At 42.3% G+C, this 20,231-nt stretch overlaps 1 long non-coding RNA gene across 1 annotated transcript in view; it reads right to left on the bottom strand.

Moving 5' to 3' along the window:
- LOC311439174 overlaps window positions 1-10,460 on the bottom strand; it is a 33,453-nt gene extending 22,993 nt beyond the window's left edge. Inside the window, exons 1-5 of the long non-coding RNA XR_014694571.1 lie at window positions 10,341-10,460; window positions 9,425-9,578; window positions 9,193-9,315; window positions 7,266-8,293; window positions 779-1,013 (exon numbers count right to left, since the gene is read on the bottom strand). This is a non-coding gene — a long non-coding RNA (uncharacterized lncRNA). The remainder of the gene's footprint in view (window positions 1-778; window positions 1,014-7,265; window positions 8,294-9,192; window positions 9,316-9,424; window positions 9,579-10,340) is intronic.
- Between the last annotated feature and the right edge of the window lie 9,771 nt (window positions 10,461-20,231).

Below are 20,231 nucleotides of genomic sequence, written 5' to 3'. Positions count from 1 at the left end.
GAATGATAAGTCCCATTTGCTGTCCCTCTCACAATATTTGTCACGCTACTGCAATAATAGAGTTGCTGGATACCCACATACACATCATGAATTATTTGTTGATGTAAGGAAAGTTTTCTTGTATTCTCTTCAAGTAATCTGCCCTTCCTTTTAAATCCAGAGGCAGGTACTAATAGACATTATTCCTTTTTATTTATTTTATGATAAGACTTGGTACTCTCAATCCTTTTTTTAGAAGTTATAGATGAGGATGGGGTGAGCAGCAGAATGGTGGCAGATGCAATTCATTACTTTGCTAATTGCAAAGAGGGATCTAGGTGTTGGAAAAGATTAAACTTGCTCTTATATTATATATATAAACCTGTATTATATGAATAATCTCACGAGCCCTATAAATAACGGCATGTTTATTGAACATGCCATTACAACAGCCATCTACCCGTAGGCAAACAGCTTTGAGAAAACTTACCTTCTTATGAAGGCATTTGTGCACGACTGCTAGTCATCAACTAACAGCATTTATTTAACCTTACTTCAGAAGTGGATATGCTCCAGTTGCTGCTGAGTAAATGCAAATGGGAAAAGCAAAGAAAAAAAAGAATGCATGAAAATTGGTAGCGATGCTTCAAAAGTAATGGGAAAAGAAGGGAACAAACATTCCCCTGTGCTGTTTGCCCTAGTAGCAGTCCCTCACGTGGCAGAATACCAACAGGGAGTCTGGTTACTACCCTGGGCAAGCAGTCCCCTGTTCTGCTGGAGGTTCAGTTTAAAGCTTTACCTGCTTCTCCTTGGTTGGAAATCGTGAGAGAGCAGGCTCGTTCCTGTTGTCTTCAACACATCTGGAGCCTGACCGGTCTGCTACCTCAGGCTCCTGAGGTATCTCTGCAGCTCTAGGAAGGGGCCCCCCAGAGCTCACAGCCAAAGCACCTCGCTGCTGGACACCCCCAGGGCCGAGTTAAAATGGCTCCGCGGTGTGTCCTGTCCCCTGGAGCTGGGGATGACTAAACGCAGACCTGAAAACAAGGAAGAGGAGACTGTGGGTAAGGGAAATGTGATGAGAACCAGGAAACATGAAGCTAAGAGAGATCCCAGTCCTGCAATCTCAGCACTACTTGAGCACCTTAGCAGCGAGCACAAGTGCCACAGATACATAGCATGGGCACTCGCTGCTTTCCCTGCGGCGTCTGCCAGCACTGATCTGCCTTTCTGTGAGCTGCAGTTGTACAGAGAGATGGGTTTGCTCCACTATGGTGCACCCAGAGCAGCCGTGTTCTGGCAGCACCACTGCTGGTGCCAGCCACATGGGAGAGGACCCAAGGAGTGTACCAGAGAAGGGGAAGGAATGAGGGCAAGCTGAATCAGACTGACAGCAGGGTGAAAAGGGTAAAGAGGGGGGAATTGGCCACTGATAAGCAATGGATTCCTGATTGGCAAGAGCAAAATGATTTTATTCTGTCTCAAACAGGATGACATAAGCCAGCCATGCACTGCCTGGGTCTTTCTCTAGGAGGTGTGCAAGCCTACAAGTCCTAAACAGCAAAGAAATCAAAACAGGGAGACTGTCACTCATGCCATTCACACCCACACAAAATGAACTTGTCTCACTATACAAACAGAAGCAGCATTATGGTAGTCAGTTTTGTATTTAGAAATGGAACAGTAACAGGAATGCTGTCAGTTTTTTTTCAGAGATTATGCATTCTTCCTGGGTAGTTTTTGTATTGCTGTTTGATATATGCATTTCCAAATGTGAAATATAGGCATGAACATTATGTACCAGTTTAAAAAAAAAAAAAAAGTATAACTGTGGCATTGAACAGATGTCTGGAGAGAATAGGAACAGGGAAAGCATAAGGATACTCCTTCATCCCCCAATACCACCCTCCCAGCAGCCAATTATTTTCAGCTCAAGAGGTGTCCTTGCCACCCCAACATTTTCCTTTCCTTAACCGTAAATGTTCAGTCAGCTTGTTCACATGAGAGCTAGGTAGTAGTCAGTTGTCAGTGATTTTCAGCTATGATCCAGAAGGATTTCTTATTTTAGAAGAAGATGGGATACTTCACACTGGTTAAACTTGCCTTGAACTAAAAGACCATAAGCCAAACTTACCAGAGGCAAAATGCTACCTCAGTTTTTGCACATTTCTTTCAATCAACCAACAGAGTAGGAGAAGAAAACAAATGACCGTAGATTCCCCAGCTAGAACCAGTTTTTCATTTGCCACTATTTACAAAAGATGTGTAGGCTGAAGCCAGTTTCCTAGACATCGAGAGCAAGAATATTTTATATATATAATTATTCTGTTCTTTGTTCTTGGTTGTATGTTTCATTCAGCTTAATAATATCTTGAATCTATTGTCCCATGTTAACCACAGCAATTACGTTTATGCAAAACCAGAAGAAGGTGTGAATTTCCAGGAACCATTGTGGGGTTTCACAATGTGCTGAGGAAGGAAAGCAAGCAGTTGCATAATTATTCCAGCATGACATGTTCATGCATAAAATTAGGCCTTCTCTCCAAGCACTGTCTGTCAATAAGCCCTGCAAGTCTATAGGAGAGCTGCTCATAACACATTCAATTTTACCTATCAGTGTGATGTCCAATTACTTGGGAAAGGGTGAAAGACTTTATGCCACATCTAAACATGACAGACATAACCTTTAAGTACTGGCAAATGCCAAGATGTTGCTGGCAGTAGGCATTCTGAACATGTTTGTGTTTTTCTTTGTACACAATTTCCATTTTTTTTAAATGCAAATTCTAAAGTATTTTAAAACTCTGCATTATCACATTTCCCAAGGAGCCAGTTTAGAAAACGGAAGGAAGTTTTTACACTACCTAATTTTTCTAAATCATTAACATAAAATAGGTTTTGTTCCTTCCACGGGTACTAAAATAACATTTCCTTGACCCCTAACTTCAGCACACAAGTATCAGGTTATAAATTCAATCATTACGTCCTGCACAAAAGATTTTTTTAAAAGTAACACAGTTTTGTTGTATTGTTCTTAAAAAAAAAAAAAAAAAAAAAAAAAAAAAAAAAAATCTGTTGTTTTGGGTTACCCATCCTAACTAGAAACGGGTGGATATGTTTTATCCTTGCTTACTACATGGGGAAACAAAAAAGAGAAAGCTGGTTGCAGTCACTGAGACAGCATGCTTTAGCAAAAACAGAACTTTAAGAATCACAGCTGCTATATTAACCAGAAAAGAGCTATTTGAGTACTAGGGATACTTAAAATACGAAGTGCTTTAAAACAGAAAGAGACTGCCAGTGTTTCCTTTTTATAAGACTGTATTATATTTCTTTATGCATTACGGAACTTATCTTTTTGACATTTATTGACTCCCGATGCAGCACTGGACTGCTGCTTCTCTTTCAGGTAGCTTGAGGAGCTGGCATCACGGGCTTTATGTTCCTGGGAACATGTTGTGGCCTTTGATTTGAAGTCTATGGCCTTCTGGGAACTCCAGTGGCAATCTTGGTTGCATAAGTAATAGCGTGATGGCTGAATGTTCAACTACTGTGCCCTTGCTTTTCTTTGTTATTAAAGGAGTCACATTTTTTCAGCAGGGCACCATAAGCTGGCTTAGTTGCCTGATGCACCAAGAAGTTAACGGGGACTAGAGCAAGGTTCTCATGTGAGTCCTAGGACCTCATTAGGGATGCAAAATAAGATTGTAAGAAAATGGTAACTGAGATGTTTGTTATGTGCTTTTTTTTTTTTTTTTTTTTATCTGTGGTGATCTTTTCAAGACTGCCTTTCTCAACTTTTCCTGGCCCCGAGGAACTATCTTTTTGCATCATTTACATCCTGATCAGAGCTAATAACTCAGCAGTAATTTCAATAAACATTCATAGAAATATTTAGCATATAATACTCAGCAGAAGCACCTTGCAGAAGTAAGAGACAGTTGTAACCTTCCAGTTCATGCTGAAAGCTTAGCTCTGACCGACTTTATATCTGTTCCACATCCTGGATAAACATAAACCCCACAAAATCACTGCCTTACTTGCCTAACCTAGATTATTATTATGACTCTTCCTCTGTTGATCATCATGTATGAGATATGAAAACTCAGTTCAATCATCTTTTGCTGTCTCTTACATATAATGGATAGCTAGTGGTGGGGAATACTTTTTCCTTGACATTAAGAGCTAGATTACAGTGCTCAGCTCGGTCCTTCTAAGCAGCTTTAGAGACTGCTACAATCTGCAGTTCTCTGTTATATAGCAGGTTATGGACAGGGCTTTTTGGCCTCTCCCTAACTGTTACATAAAGCCACAGTCATCAGACTAAGTAACCACTAAAAAAGGAAGCTCTGGGCCTAAGATTCCTCAGTTTAAAGAGAAAATGGAAATTGAAATGCTGGTGTTGATGAGTAGCCTCTTCATTATCTTCATGCAGCAAAGAGTAGATTTCCAGGACTGAAGTTAGCAGGAAATCCTTTCAAGCAGCTTTGAAAATTTTAGCCAAGAATCCTCTTCTAGCAGACTTTTGGCAGCATGTGTGCACCCTTCTGGTTTCCTTTTTGATGTAGATCAGGCTATGCATATAGTGAAGGATTAAAAAGCAAGACACCAATAATAATAATAATAATATATTCATTTCAAAAACTGGCAGGTTTTCTTCCTTGAAATCAGGAAGTACCCTTGAGCCAGCTGGGCAGACTGAATGCTGGCTAGCAGTACTGTTTTCCAAGACAGAAGACATTTGATAACCTCTTTCAAGCGTAATTTATTTTTATTTTTTTTACCTCTTTGAAGCTTGTTGTGTATCTTCTTACTGTCTATAAAGAACAGTGAGGCCCTGTTTCTGACAGAGGCCTTGAGGACGATACAGCTGATAAATCCAAGTGATGATGAAGATGATGACTGCTTTAGTAAGCTGTAAAACCCCTGCTGTTGGCAGGTAGCCACGCACAGTTGCCTGCTTCACTGTTCTGGGAATTCCACAGCAGTCTGACAAATCAAAGTCTTATTCCAAGGCCCATCTTTGAAGGTACAGTCATACAGGCCTCTAGGACTGGGGGCCCAGAATCTGAGCATGGTTTTAGCATTAGAAAGCTTGGGGAGGTTTCATAACAGCAACAGTAATTACAGTTTCTGGCCAGAAAAATGCCCGTATACGAAATAGCCATCCACCTGCAGTTTACCAGTGGTGGCCTAAGCAACTGACTAACCTGCTGATCTTCTATCCTGTGGAAAACATAAAATCGTGGTGAAAGAGGGTGAGAAATTTGACATTGCATGGCACTTCCCTTCTGAAGAAATGGAATAAGGGACACATACATTTACCACCAGCAAATCTTAGCTGATGTGATCTGTGCCTCATGAATGGTAGAAATGGACAGACTCCATTTTGTACTATACTTGTGCAACTCATTGTTTTCTCGTTGTATAATAATCACAACACTATGATAGTGATTCATGTTGAAACTGTTCGGCAGCTGTTTACTTCGTGCTGTATTTATTTCTCTTGCTGACAGTCCTTTGTTTTTATAGATAGTACAACAATGCTGGTTTAATTTTTACACAGAGATGGAGAAATCCACCTAGATGCAGCCTTTAAGAACCTTTTTCTCAGTCCTCTCCTCTGTAAACTAGAGATGTGGTAAAAAACACAAAAATGGGGGGAAACTGTCTTTGTGTACTTTCTTCTCTCTCCCACCTAAGGTCTGCTTTTGTCCTTAACAGGCTCAATGACATTTCCAAACAGCTGAATGTTTTTGTTCTTTCTTTCTAGGTAGATTTTCCTAAGCAATCAGACTTCCACTGCAGCATTACATTAATATATATATATATAAAATAAACAAACAGAACGAGCATTTTAACTACAAGCAGTCTTTGCTCTTTCACTGCAGCATGGCTTCCATCCAAAGCCAATTATGTAAAACAACAGCACCTCAGCACCATTACCAACAGCCATCTAAAAGGAAGAATTACACCTACTCAAAGCTGAAAACATTTTCAAGAAATTTAATTATTTTCTTACTTTCTCGCCTTGAGCATGCTTCCTACCTTACTTCACTCTAAAACGCCTTGGGTGTTATTCGTCTAGAACATATGGAGCACTATATAAATCCAAGTTGTTGCTGATTTTACTTAAAAGTCAGGTTTTATTTTCTGTTTTTACTTCTGCCTGTTTACACTCCTTGAAACATCTTTTGCATTGCCCCAGATGTCGCTTCTCACAGTGCTTCATCTTTTCTACATGCTAATCTTGCTTCCTCAGTACTTGTGATTTTTTGCTTCATATAGCGATAGAGAGAAATGCAATGCCAAAAACTAATTGTCAAAGAAAATGGCAAAATGATTTAAGTTCATGCCTTTAAATTCAGTATCAATTAAGTTTAATGGTCAAAATCCTTTCATCGATTTATGAAACTGTGTAGATCATGATTTCTAAAGGAAGAAGTGACTCTGAGACAGCTCTATCTAATAGAAAGATTTCTCTTTATTTTACAGCCTACTGTCTTAACTTTAACATACTATGGATATAATTTGTAGCCTTTCATTCTCATATTGGGTTTTCAATGATCTTGGTCAAGAATTCCAAGTATGCTGATAACAGCTGCTGGCAAAGCATGTTCCCTGTGCTGCAATTGACTATAAGATGCAATAATTGAAGCATGATTTACTCTCACATACGGCAACAGGGGGCTCTCTAGAATATCCATCAGTTACACCCTGGAGGCAGAGGGAGTTGTTAGTTACTGGCTAAAGTTGTGGTGGTCTTCTAGCATGTTTTTCATTTAACAGCTGGGTGCTCTGCAGACCATAGGCATTTCTAGGGAGTGTTCCTCATGAGGAAGTCATCTTAATTAAGATGACTTAGGATCAGATGTAAGCAACGCATCTTTTTCACTCCTTTATATACAGTTCTTCCCTAACATGAACTGAGCTGTGAGTGAAAGCAAACATTTGGAAGAAATCTTTGACTTAGGCATGTGATCAGACAGCCCATAAAATATGAGAGGCACTGAAGTGAAGGGGAAATTTGGAGGGAAGAGAAAGAGGAAGAGACTGAAGGACATATGGGAATATACATAGAATTAAGGCAACTAGAAGCAGAAGACAGAACTTGGCCCTGTAGCACAGATGTTTTTTTGCAAAGCAAGCAATTAATACGGTATAGTGCCAGCCATCAGCCTGAATTCCTCTTGTCATCATTGACAAGAATAAATTAGTAGACATACATAAATTTTGAAAGGAGGAAATATGCACTACATTCCAAAGCATGCATATTTCTATTAACTTACCCTCTGTGGAGCTGGATGAGAAGAGGCAAAAAATCTGGGACTTTGGGTCTCGCTCCTGTTTGAAAGCTTCCATTCATTTAATCACCACTCGTTTTGGCCTCATATCTCCACAGTTTTTCTCAGTACTAACTCTTGCTCCTGCTGCTGCTGAAGGCAATGGAAAAAAACATCACTGTGCTCAAAAGCACTGGAATTGTAAATAGTCTCTCAGGAGTTAGTCAGCATGGATATCTGTAGAGCTATCCGGATGCCTGCTAACAGCAAAGTCCAAATTTTTCACGTTGGGATAAGGATTATAGCAAAGACCGACAGAGAAGAGAAGGCCTAGGCGGGGGCCACGGCTTTACCATTTAGTAGCGCTGTGCTTGCAGGACCACAGGCAGTTCTTGTTGGTAAATACCAAAGAGGCGCTGTGTGACTGTTGTGAGGAACTTCAGAAAGCTCTGTAAAGTCCTGTACAAATGTATTATTATGCTCCGTGGCAGTACCTGCTGCTTCAGTCTTGCTTGCTGTCCCTGTTTGAAGATCTGCTGTGTGCAATGCTGTTAAAGCACTGGAGAGCTCCGGCGAGGAAAAGAGCAGTTCCTTGGCTTAAAAAGCCCTAAGAAGCATTAAGAAAGCTTGTTGGTTCTGCACAAACATAGCAGCATTCAATTATAACCCAAGCTTTTTACCAGCCTCACTCAAGTACAGCAAATACCAGCTGGAGGGTAAGGAGGGATTTGCTTTCCAAACAGCCAGGAGAGGCATTTATTTCACTAAATTAAACAAATATCATCCTGTTTATGGCAGTAAAAGTCAGCTGGACATCATGAGCTGTGGCCTGTACTGCAGGCTGTTCAGGACTTGGCATCCAAGAAAGATCTCAAGGGAATACAGCAAAACTACAGAAAATGCAGATACGTGTCTGTGGGTCAGCGGGAACCAAGCACAAAGCCCCAGAAATGGAGGGCAGGTTACTTCCACCAGCAAGACTGATGTTGCTGGTGCTGCAGTGTTCTCCTATGGTCTCCTGAGAGAGCATCTACCTGCAGAAGAAATGCAGCATGCATTGACCATCTCAGTTTCCAGAGATGCAGCTTCTCCTGCCTGCAGTATATTGGCTTAGTCCTGGCTGTTGAGAGCTGCCCAGTGCCTGACCAAAGGGAGAGAAACCATCCCAGTTGGAAAGGGGGACTGGGTACAGTTCCTTTGTTGTATGTATGAGCACAGAGAGCACTTGTATCATGCTAAGAGCACTCACACCATGCTTTCTGTAGCCTTGAGGCACTACGTATACGAGTAACCTGAGTAACCTCTACCACTCATCTTGCTTGTCCCTTACTGTCCAGATGACGGCTGCTGGTGATTCTGAATCTCACAGCTTTACAGGGTCCCCGTTATCGATAATGCAAGAAAAAGGAACTCCATCACACTGAATGATACAGAGGATTTCCAACAGCAATTTCCATCAGCTGGTTATTCTCATTGTGACCTGAGTTTGGGCATTTTGTCAGCAGCCACTCATGCACTGAATATTCTGGCAACCTGCAGAGAGGCTGTGACCCTCTTCACTGCAAGCAATCTAGGAGGCAATAGGGCATTCATTCCCTCCCAACTAACGGGTGGGAAGGTTGATTGATTTGCTTGATTGATTTGCTTGATTTGTCGAGCAAACCTCCAGCTGATTTCAGGGGGGCAGGCACTTCACTCTCTCCCAACCTCTTTTGCCCTACATTCCTACATGCCCTGCTTTTCAGTACTAGCTTACTTTTGTGTAGTATAAGGACTTCCTTCTTTATATTTTAGAGAAAGCAGTCTGATAATGCAGACAGTCTTGAAAATACAAACCAGAATACACCTGCCACCAGGAAAAGGACAAACTTTCTGATTATTTTAAAGAAGAGTTGCACTGGGCTTGTGAATTGAGACCTTAAACATGCCCTACCTGAGGTTCACAGGAAATCTATAGTGAAACCAGCATTTTAGTACAGCTCCTGAGTCCCAGCCTGGTGTGTTTTTTTGTTGTTGTTGTTGTTTTTTTCTGAGGACTGTCATTCTGCTGGTAAGACTGTGCAGTGTGAGAGAGAAACGGGAGTGGACTAGTCAGTACTAATGCCAGTACACACACATGCAGACTTACTTCCAAAAAAAAAAAAAAAAAAAAAAAAAAAAGGAACTTACCTAGCAATAACTTAGAAAATCTGATTTCTTATTTGTTCCAATGGTGAGAGGCATTTCCTTTGTCTCAATCTACTTCTCAGCAGGAGTCCCACGCTGATGAAGTATCATCAAATTGTCAGCTCCCACTGAGAGAGACACCCGCACTGCTCACTGATTGGAGAGATGGAAGCAGTGACAGGTGTTTCTAAAAACTGTTGGGTTTGCAAGTTAAAGGAAAAAAATATATATATTTTTTCCCCTCCTGAAAGATATTTCTGAAATAGAAGAGCCTGAAACAAGGCTGTGAATATTCTGTTGGGAGAGACAGAAGAAAACAAATGAAACTAGCTAGTGTAGCGAGGAAAGGGGTGGTAAAAGAGTGTGGTAGAAGGATATAGAAAAGATACATAAAATAGAAAAAAAAACAGTCAGCATTTTTGATCAGGAGCAATAAGACATACAATAAAATTTATGAAAGTCAACTTCAGTGGTGCAAGGAAGTATGTTCTAGGTCAGCTGAAATCTCAGTACAAGGCTGTTTTTGGAGCACACCTTGCAATGGGCCACTCAATCAAAGGAGTTGGTGAGATTCTGAAAATGGATTAATCATTTTTATGAATAGTGAGGATATCTGCACTTATATTGGTTAGAAAGAGAATGCAAAATTTATGCAGGACCAGTAGCACCACATATTAAAACTGAGCGGCTCTTCTCACAGCAAAACCATATTTCATTTGCCTTTTTAACCATTTCAGAGAGAGTAATAGAAATTCTCATTGAAATTGTTCAGCAATGATCTCCTCTGCTAAATGGGGATAATGCCAAGCCCTCCTTTTACATAGATGAAAACAAGTGTGTTAATCTATGTGAGGTCCAAAGCTGCTAAAGTCAGGAATGTGAAATGAAGGTCCATGATATGATGAGTAATCCTACCTTCAGCAGGAAGCGAATGGCATTCAGTGAATAAGGCTGGGACCATACAGAGAGGAGAAGGTAAAATATTGACCAGCTTCTCACACAGTGGTTATTTGTCTGTCCTCTGCATTGTGAGGCACAGGCCCTCTGGGGAGGACTAATATAAGCTCATGTAATTAGATAATGCATGCACACAGGAGGGTTAATTAAGGTTGTGTGGTTCTGATGTCTCCCATCTCCGTGTTTGAGTTTGCAGCCTTAGAGGTGTGGTGTTTTTCAGGTGACTGTTTTTACCTTTCGTGTTTGTCTAACAGAACATAATCTGTATTCATTTTCTAACACCAACCAACCTTTGGCTTCCCTGATTGTTGCTAAACTGCACTGAAAGCCCCTCATCCCACCAGTGCAGGATCCGTCTTAGAGCTTCAATCATGAGCAGCTCCCTCCAGCAAGGGAGACTGAGCAACAATAATAAAGCATTCTCAGTTTCTTTCTGCCACTCTTCTGAAAAACAGCAATGGAGCTGAACAGCCACAGCCAAACTCGTAATAAGGTTTTAATTCCCTTTTATGTGGGGATACACTGATACCAGGACTGGTGTAAGAAGGCAATTGAGTGGAAAGGGGTTGGCTTGTGTGGGCATGGAGAGTGTTCACGGTAGGCTACCCTGCGATTCGTTTGTATAGAGCATGATTCAATATGCAGTGGATGGATAGATGCTAACTGAACAAAGATGTCCGAACCCTTCTGTGCTCAGAGTAATTCGTGCTGTCTGTCATCTAAGGGCCAGATGCTTCCTCTGGACCCCTTGGGCAAAGGAGCTGGTCACGGGCTATGAAGAGCACGGTCTGGCAGCTCCCCAGATAAAGTATCTAGTCATTTGCTGCCCTGCAGCAGCTGGGGGGCTGTGGCAGCAGCCAGGGACTTGGTACTCCACCTATTGCTATTAGGCAGATAAAGCGGTTTAATTGTGTATCTGCAGGGCACTCTCCTGTTGTTTCTCTGTTTTCTCCCCATTAACCCTCTTCTGAGCACACCTGACCCCTTTGTCGTGGAGCTGAATGGTCCCACTACGTCTAAGCCTCCCAAGACAGCTTTTGGCAGCAAATTTAGGCCAGACATTTTCCTGTCTCTCTACAGTATTTTTTCTCCTGCCATTCTTCTCATCTCATGTGCAAACCCTCCCGGGAAAGGCCTGCAGAAGTTAAGAGGGATGAAACCAATAAGAGTCTACAGAAGTGTAATACTACTCTATTCTGGAATTGAAACGGAGAGCGCTGTCTTCTGCAACCTTTTTGAGCCATGCTACCGGATTATGTTCTTTGACAAAGATGTTAATTGTATTCTATTCTATAGGATGTTCAGAATGTAAAGAAAGGTTATCATTTTCTCTTAAATTCTCCAGGGCTTTTCCACAGAAAACGACATCACAGACGATATAATGCAGTCACCACATGAAGTATGCCCATGTCTCTTTTGTTAGGTACCTTTTTTATTTTTTGTATGAATTATTTATTACTCATTAATACCGGAGGAAGTGAATTGTGCTCCTGAACATGACCAAGAGAATGACAGAGGCAACGTGGCAATAATTACAGGAGTGTGTGAGCTCTCTAAATGCCTGTAAAAATGATTTAGTTGGTTGTAGAGGGGGAAAAAAAAGGATGTTTAATGCCTGTTTTTGTAGGAAGCTTGATGCCCAGGTGATGAGTGCCAAATAAATACCATATAGACCATTTTAAACAGTCCGTAAACCTCATCTTATGTACTCATACTGAGAGCAATACACAAACAGCACAATGCTCTTTGACATACTGACATCTGCTCCTAAAAGTTGAAGTGTTTGGCTGGATGAAATAACCATTGCATCTATAGATGAGGAGTTGAGCTGCCCACCAGATCCTTGGCAAATCCCTTGTGAAATGAGAAAGAGCTCTCAAGGCATCGTACTCTTTTGCGTGTCCAGAGTGTGCTGCCCCTGCAGAAAATCAAAGCCTCAGCCCATAGGTAGGGCTTCATGATCTACTTTCCTTCTGTGGTCCTCAAAGACTTTTAATGTGCCTTGGGTACTGCTAGAAAGCTTAGACCTAACAGCTTTTCATGCATTAGGGATACAATACACTCAGCACACCCGTCCTAATTACATCTTGACCTTTTCTGGCAGGTTACCCCAATAGACGAGCATCAATGAATTTAGTAGTAGACTCCGTCCTTTTAAAATAATCCAGTGTCTTCATTTCTCTTCTGTAAGCTGTTTTACATTTTTTGGCCCCATCTCTTTATGGCTGTTAGGATAATTAGTTGCTAAAATAAGTCCTTCTTAAAAATGCAGGAGTAAAACAACTGAGCACTCTAAAATAGGTGCATTTTGTGAAGCTGTCACTGAACAGAAGATGTGGCTGATCATCTGAGTGACATGAACAGACAAAAGGGTTATAGGGGGGTTATTTTCCACAGACAAAGAGCAGAAGTCCTTGCACTCTGAATAGCTCTTGTTTTAGAATAAGGCACCAGAGATAGAGGGTGAAGGGGAGTTTGATCCAGGTAGGTGGATCTACACAGCAATCCCCGTTGACTTTCTGTGGGGGTTGTAGAGGGGTCTTCCCACTTTGCCCATGTTATGCTTAGTTTCCCTTTACAACACACCAGCAGCAATCAGTAGACAGCTACTGGTGCTCCTGGCACCAGTGGGAAGTGGAAAAAAGAAGAGTGCTGTGTATGTAAGTGCACGTGTGTGCACAGATGATTTGCTCTGTGACAGTGACTGCAATGGACTTGGCTCCGAAGGAGCACTCCCTGAAGAGTGGCTGCAGGATTGCTGTAAGCCTTAATGGCATAATATGTTTAAAAAAAATGCACAGCCACACATTTGCATATTTATCTTGTACCATTAAAGGCACAGACAGCAAGTGTCAGCGGCAGAAATGAGGAGAGGGGAGACTGAAAGATTTTGCCACTGATGCTTAAACCTTCCAAGGAACCACAGTGAAAAAAGCCCCTGTGCTGTTTCCCCCTACAGCCCTGTGCTCCTGTCTGCACCGGCGCTGTCTGATCTTGAAATAGTTTTAAAATGTCTCAGGAACAGACTCAATTTCGACATTGCTGGTGCCGCTTCAATGGGAGGCCAGTTCCTGTTTTATACGGCGCTGTGTAGGTCTGCTGCTGAGCGCAGAGGAAATTAATGTCTCAACTCACCATAACATGAGGTTTTGTCATGCGTGCAAATATTTTACTTAGTGGGGTGGAAATAAAAGAAATTTTTGTCCCCCTTCCCCTTCACCCCTGAACCTCAGTTTACTTCTTTTTGTGTTTCTAATTCCAATTGGAAGCATGAAGTACAAAAAAAAAAAAAATCCAAAAAAGGCATTTTGCCATAATCCAAGTTGTTGTTTTTTCTGGTTTACAAATGCTTCTTTTGGGACTTTATCCAAACTGCAAGCCTTGGTGAGGGTCAATTTTATTCAGCACTCAAAACCTGATAGCAAAATTTTCCCCCAAATCAGGAGGGTGCTGTTAAAAACACGGATGTTTAAAAGTAATGCGCACTTAAGGTTCTTCTCTTTAGGTTTATAATTTTTCAGTTCTGTTGGATGACAGGTTTTCAGCCTTTCCAACCCCATCAAAAGGAACAGACAGCATTTTTTAAGAGAAAGCTAAAGATTCCCACAGACCCAGAGTTCAGAGCTTAAAGAAAACAATCACCAAATATGGCAAGGAACCATGAGCTGGAGATGTTGAAACATCATTATTATTATCTGCTCATTCTGTCTTTCCCAACAGGCTTCACACCAAACAAAGAGCAGAGAAAATGCTCTCACCTAGGACAGGATGAATAAGCCGGTTACATTTTAAGAAGTGCCAGGCACCCGCAGCTCTGGTATCAGTGGGAAATGCAGGTGCTCTGAGAATAAGATCCTGTCATCAGGTTTTTTTCTGCTGTTGACTTGCTTTCTTGTTCTCTGCTCAGGTGGGACACAGTCCTGCTCCGTTTCTGTGCAGTGAGACTAATGGAGACTCAAGGCTGTTCTCTGCCAACTTGATCTGAGGGCTTGGATGGGGTCCTTCAGCCTCTTGCATGCACCTACTCCCTGAGTGATGTGGATTTGGCTTAAATACCACTTTGCTTGCTTTTCCCAGTGTATTTCCCACAGTGTGGGAGGATGCATGTGCCTAGGCCTTGCCCCGCCATGGAGCTGATATTTGCCTGGCTAAACGTCTATGCAGAGGAGTGCAGGCCTCATTTAATTTCCTGCCATGACCTTACTGAACACAGCAGTGTGGTGGGAGGTTCAGCAGCGGAGTGCCTGACTCTGCAGTCAGTGGACAGTTGCCCAAGTAGGTGTGTAAAGTGGACCCCACCAAAAGTTTTTTTGGTGAACTCAGTGCCATCAAGTTGCTTTTTCTGACCTCAAACCCCAAGTCTAACTGGCTCTCTCTGAAGTCTCTTGATCTCAGTTTTTCCATGCATGGGTTGCCCTATATGGTCCGGTGGGAGAACAGCTTCAGAGTGCAGCATCTCTCTCCCTTGGCTGTGTGCAGTGCCAGTGGCACTGCTTCTCCGCCTGACGTGCCTGAAAGCTTTCCTTAGCTGTCAGGTGCTGAGCAGGGACTCCTGCCGGTGTGCATGGCAGACAAGTGACTTTGAGTCAGCTGATAGGAGGCCATGCTACCAGTCACCACAAGTGTGCTTCTGCTGGAGCAGGGAGAGGATTGAAGAAAGCCAAAATGGAAAGCGTATAAGGAAAGCAACAGGAATCCGAATGACCACTGACAGAGATGCATATATTCCCATGCTAGGAAATGGGGGTGAGGAGACTACCTTTTTCTTTCCTAGAGCTGCCCTTTTAATACATCCTCGGTAGCTTCACAAGTTGCAAACACCTGTGAACTAGCAAGGGCTGAAAAGAAGCATGGATTTCTCTCCCTGCTGGTCCTGCATTGATTGCAATTAAGGAGGAGGAACTGTAGGTAAGGCTTGTATGAGTGCATATCCTCCCCAGTCCAGATGAGTTCTTGCTGTTTGATTATTTTTTTTCCTGTCACTTCCTTCTGCTTGTTAAAGGTGCCAATTGTATAATTTTGCGCTATGATTTGAGAACACTATTCACACCCATGGTAGTGATGTTCCACTTCATTGGGCTGCACAGCTTTTAATTTCAAGTTAATACAGTATAGAGGTTTTATGTCCAACATTCTAAATGCCACGGCATGTTGATGAAAAGAAATTACATTGATGAAACAGTTAGGCAGTGATTAATATGATCCATAACTCAGAGTGATGTAACAGCCCTAGCTTTCTCTCCTACACAAAGTGATGTCCAATTACTTGCTATTGATCAGATATTGCATTGCACCAAATGGGATGCCAGCATCAATTCATTTCATCATATTGAATTTCAGCCAATATCAATGGATATTTGGCACATGTTTTGCTGAAACATTTGTCTGCCATCACAGAGCTGATGAACAGGTTGGCAGGTTTTGTTTGTGAAAGGGTGGGGAGGAGACAGAGAAGGAAGAGAAAAGAAATGCACTAATTCTGCTGGTGAATTTCTCCCCATGCCCAGCACTGACAGCACAGGAATGCCTCCCTGCATGTCCACATTTGTTTCACACAAGTGGCTGCATGCCCCTTTCAGGCGTGTTAACATTCTGTGCTGCTCAGTGCTTATTTTTTATTGATAATCAAGTGAATAATTAAAGCCCAACAGCTACGTAAAAAACACATAAATCATATGTGAGTAATGCTCCTCTGCTCAGGCGTAGCTCCTGTTGTAAATGATGGCCTAGAAATCCATGATTCATGCCAGCATGTATCATTTCCTCACACCATGTTTGTCTGTAGGACACTTTGGGTGCCAGCCAAAGCTCAGGAGTGTAGGATGGAGATACATGGGGTGGTCTTCAGATGTCTCTTTCAGCTCACTTTCCCATGGAGTTACGGTCTTGGTTTTGTGTCTCTTCTGGGCTGTTGAGGTGCTGTACTCCCAACAGACATGCTGTTAGCTCTGAGCTTCCCTTTGCCTTATTTTTAATGTGGGTTTTGCTGTTGTGGGGTGTTTTTTGTGTTTTTCTTTTGGTTTTGTTTTTGTGTGTGTGGTTTTTTGGACCTGCTGTTATTAGTTCACTTCTAACATTTCTTTTACTCTTGTTTGAAAGAAAACCCTCAGGTGGGAGTGCCCATCCTGATTAACCTCTCTGGCTAAGACCACCAGTCGTGTGACTGCCACATGGAGTACTGCTAGGCCAAATGTAACAACATCTGCCATGCATTCAACAACTTCCTTTTGGATTCCTCGCACTCTATTTTCACTTTCAGCTCTAAGCAGGAGTGAGATATGTTCTGCTGTCTCTCAGATGCCAAAGCACTGGGAATGTGCCATCCTTCCACTGCGAGCTGGGCGGGCTTAGGAGGCTGACAAATTAAGCCAAGAACTAGAATAGGAGTGGAGACGAGCTGTCCACAGCTTATTTCTGTTGACCCTCAAGGCACCTTTCTCCGGAGACCTTTCCACATCCTTGAAAAATACAGGAGATGCAAAATTACCAATTATGGAGCTGTAGCTCTGCAAATATTTACATATCTGCTCAATTTTATGCACTTGAACAGTCCTTGGGGCTGTTTGAGGGTGTAAAATTAAGCATACGTGGAATTTTTTCCAGGCTCCAGCTTTCTACCTTACAGACCAGATGGCATCTCTTGGAAAGCTTTGTGGAACATTATATATAGAAACAATTCCATTTGTTATTCTAATTATTTGTTTGCTGAGCACTGACAGCATAGTTGATACGTTGCAGATGTTGAGAAATGGCTCTCTTTTCCAAGGAGTTTGTGACTTCGGTCAAAAGTGGCTACAGGGACTTGAGGAGGACAGCCTACCTGAACTGCTTGCTTGACAACCTGTTTGATTTTTACATGATGGCCTTATTTTCTTTGTGATACTCCACTGAATTCCACGGTAGCCAACTACAGAGCCTGTGGCAAGATTGCAGTGTGTCCTGGGGACACAGCAGCTTGATCATGGTACTCAAACTGGAGATTGAGTATAAACAGAAAAAAAAAAAGGCTGAGATTGCCAAGAGAAAGGTAGATTAAGTAAGAGAAAATATGAATTTCTTTTAATTCTGCGAGCCCTTACATTTTTCTTAATCAGTTCTAGTGTTTAGCAATAGTTAACTGGTAGGAGTAGAATAATAACCACAGCTGTCCACTCAGTATTGAACTTCTAAGAACCAAAATACTTTCTGTTCTTACCCTTTTTTTTAGAATATTTTTTCCAAACCTAGTTTCAAGCCTGTGAACAAATTATTACTCGGCATGTGGCTGGAGGGAGAAATATTCTTCTGCAATAATTCAGTGGATAAAGAATTTAAGAGACGATCCCCCTGGCAAATGCTTGTTGTATTGTAGAGAGTATTCACCTGATGAATCAGTCTGATCCTTGCACTTGGGCTGCATCACACAGAGACGGTTTTTCAGAGGACTAATTTTCATCAGTTCCCCTCTGAAACCAGACCCCTTTGCAGTATTTTAGAATAGGTACACAGAAGGCAGAGCTACTCCAAATCAGGAGACACTTGTGATTTTGTAGGTTCATATATTTGTGTAATGAAAAGTATTCCCTCTCTTTCAAATCAAAAGCCAGATGAAATTCCTCAATTATTCATAAGTTGCACAAATTCATCATGATTCTTCAATATAGAGCTCTCAGGATTAGACTGGGAACCTAAACACCTCAAAACCCTTACTTGCCAGTTTCTCTCTTGAAGAGTTTCTACCTGTGATGTAAGATTGTCAGCTTTAGTCAAAAGAAAGAGGAAAATCTGGATTTTATTTATTATTTATTTATTTTGCAATACTTCTATTTTACTTATTCCTGCTTTTTACTTCTTGTTTTATGCTAAGAAAGCAGTATTCATTTATTTATTTATTTATTTATTTATTTATTTATTCTCTGTTGGCAGCAAACAGGTAAAAGAATGAAGGAGAATAAATGCAGCCACTGATTACTCTTATCAGACTTTCAAAAGATAATGAAATGTAAAACCTTTAAAACTCAATTAACGTGATGAAAATACCCCTACAAATCTCTGAAACAAACTTTGAACAAATGCACATGTAGAACTCCAGGTCTTCATTTTTTTGTACCTCTAGGTTCATTTTCAAGTGTGGCTGAGCAAATACACAAGATACACACTGGAAACTGCCCATGCACTTCATATTGCAATGTTGCAGCTTCGGCTGCTTGGTTAAAGTGATGCTCAGGTCTCACCTGTGTGGCACGAGAAGCCGTGTAGGTGGCTGTCCAACAGGCTGGGCGCTGTGCGTCTCGGAGATCGGGCTGACTTAACGGGAGGGTTGGAGCTCAAGGAAAACATAACATTGCTGATGTAGGTCCTGAAAAAGAATGGGTCAGCTCCTCCCCTGAATTTAAATGGCTTTAAAACTAGAAATTAATTACAGAACCACAGCATCCCAGCAACAGGTGAGGTCAGCAGGCAGCTCTGGAGATGCCCAGTCCCACCCTGCTCAAAGCAGGGACAGCTGGAGCAGGTCCCTCAGGGCCGTGTCTGGCTGGGTTCTGAATATCTCCACAGCCTCTTTGGGCACCCTGTGCCTGCACTCAGTCATGGTCACAGTAAAACTAGAATTATAATCTTATATTTAAATGAAATTTCTTGAGTTTCAGTTTGTGCCCATTGCTTCCTGTCCCGTCACTGACCACAGGAGTCTGGCTCTGTCTTCTTTCTCCCCACACCCTCGGGAATTTAGACACCCTGAGAACCCCGAAGTCTTTTCTTCTCCAGGCTAAATAACCCCAGCTCTCTGAGCCTCTTCTCATGGGGCAGACACTCCAGTCCCTTTACCCCATTTGTGTCCCTTTGCTGGGCTCGCTCCAGTGTGCCCACGTCTGCCTGGGCACAGCACTCAGCTGTGGGCTCACCAGTGCTGAGCAGAGAGGAAGGATCACCTCCCTCGGCCTGTTGGAGATACTTCTCCTAATCAGCCTCTGGTTTTCAAACTAGATACCAGTTCTTGTTTTCAAGCTTTGTTCCGTAAGTGTGAAGGATAAATTGGGAAAAAAGGCAAGCAAGCAAGCAAGCAAACAAACAAACAAATAAAAAAGCCTGCAGCAGAAAGTGCAAGCAGAGAATGTCAGCCAAGGCACTGCATCTCGAGGCCGGGGCCCTGAGAAGAAATATCACACTGCCACGTTACTTGTTACAGCTTAAAGAGCTGGCACTGCAGCTGCTGGTGTTCAGCCTCCATGTCTCTGGTTGCACCAGGTCTTCTGCAGGGAAGCGTCGGGCACTCAGGGCACAGCTGGCGTCAGCTCTGCTGCCTCCTGGCTTCTCCGTGCACTTCAAGCTTTCCCATAGCCTACAGAGTGAGTGTCCAGAGGCATTTTGTTGGCTCCTCTGGTATTTCAGCCTTTGTCTCTTGCTCTAGGCTGGCATAAGGGAATCAGGGTTTGGACTGAAGCTGTAAGTGGAAGCATGTATGTGGGTGTGCTGAGGAGAAATCGAGGGGAGGGATGTCACGATGTCTTGCACTTAAAAGGGAAATACTCAAATAATGAAGCAATGTGGGAGCAGAAAGTGGGGAGAACTGGGGAAACAAAATGATTTAGCTGGCATATGATCCGTTGTGGCAAGAAACTTCATGATTTCAAAAGGCTTCCCAGTATTTAATAGAAATGCAGTAATAGGCTTAAGTGGAGAAAGGCATAAGGATAGGCATCATGTGATAGCTGTGATAAGAGAGATGTGTAATTGAGCTGGAGTGGAGGTGAAGGCTCTCCCCGCACGTACAGCGATATTACATTCTTTTCCACTTGGATGCCCTCTGCAAGCACACTAATCCATGGATCTGGAGAAGGATAATCTACCAACATCCAATTTTCTGGG

This window comes from Aythya ferina, assembly GCF_964211825.1.
Source record: "Aythya ferina genome assembly, chromosome: 6".
Classification (NCBI taxonomy): Eukaryota; Metazoa; Chordata; class Aves; order Anseriformes; family Anatidae; genus Aythya; species Aythya ferina.
The sequence above is the reverse complement of the archived record's forward strand: the minus strand, read 5'-3'. Positions and strand labels throughout refer to the sequence as shown.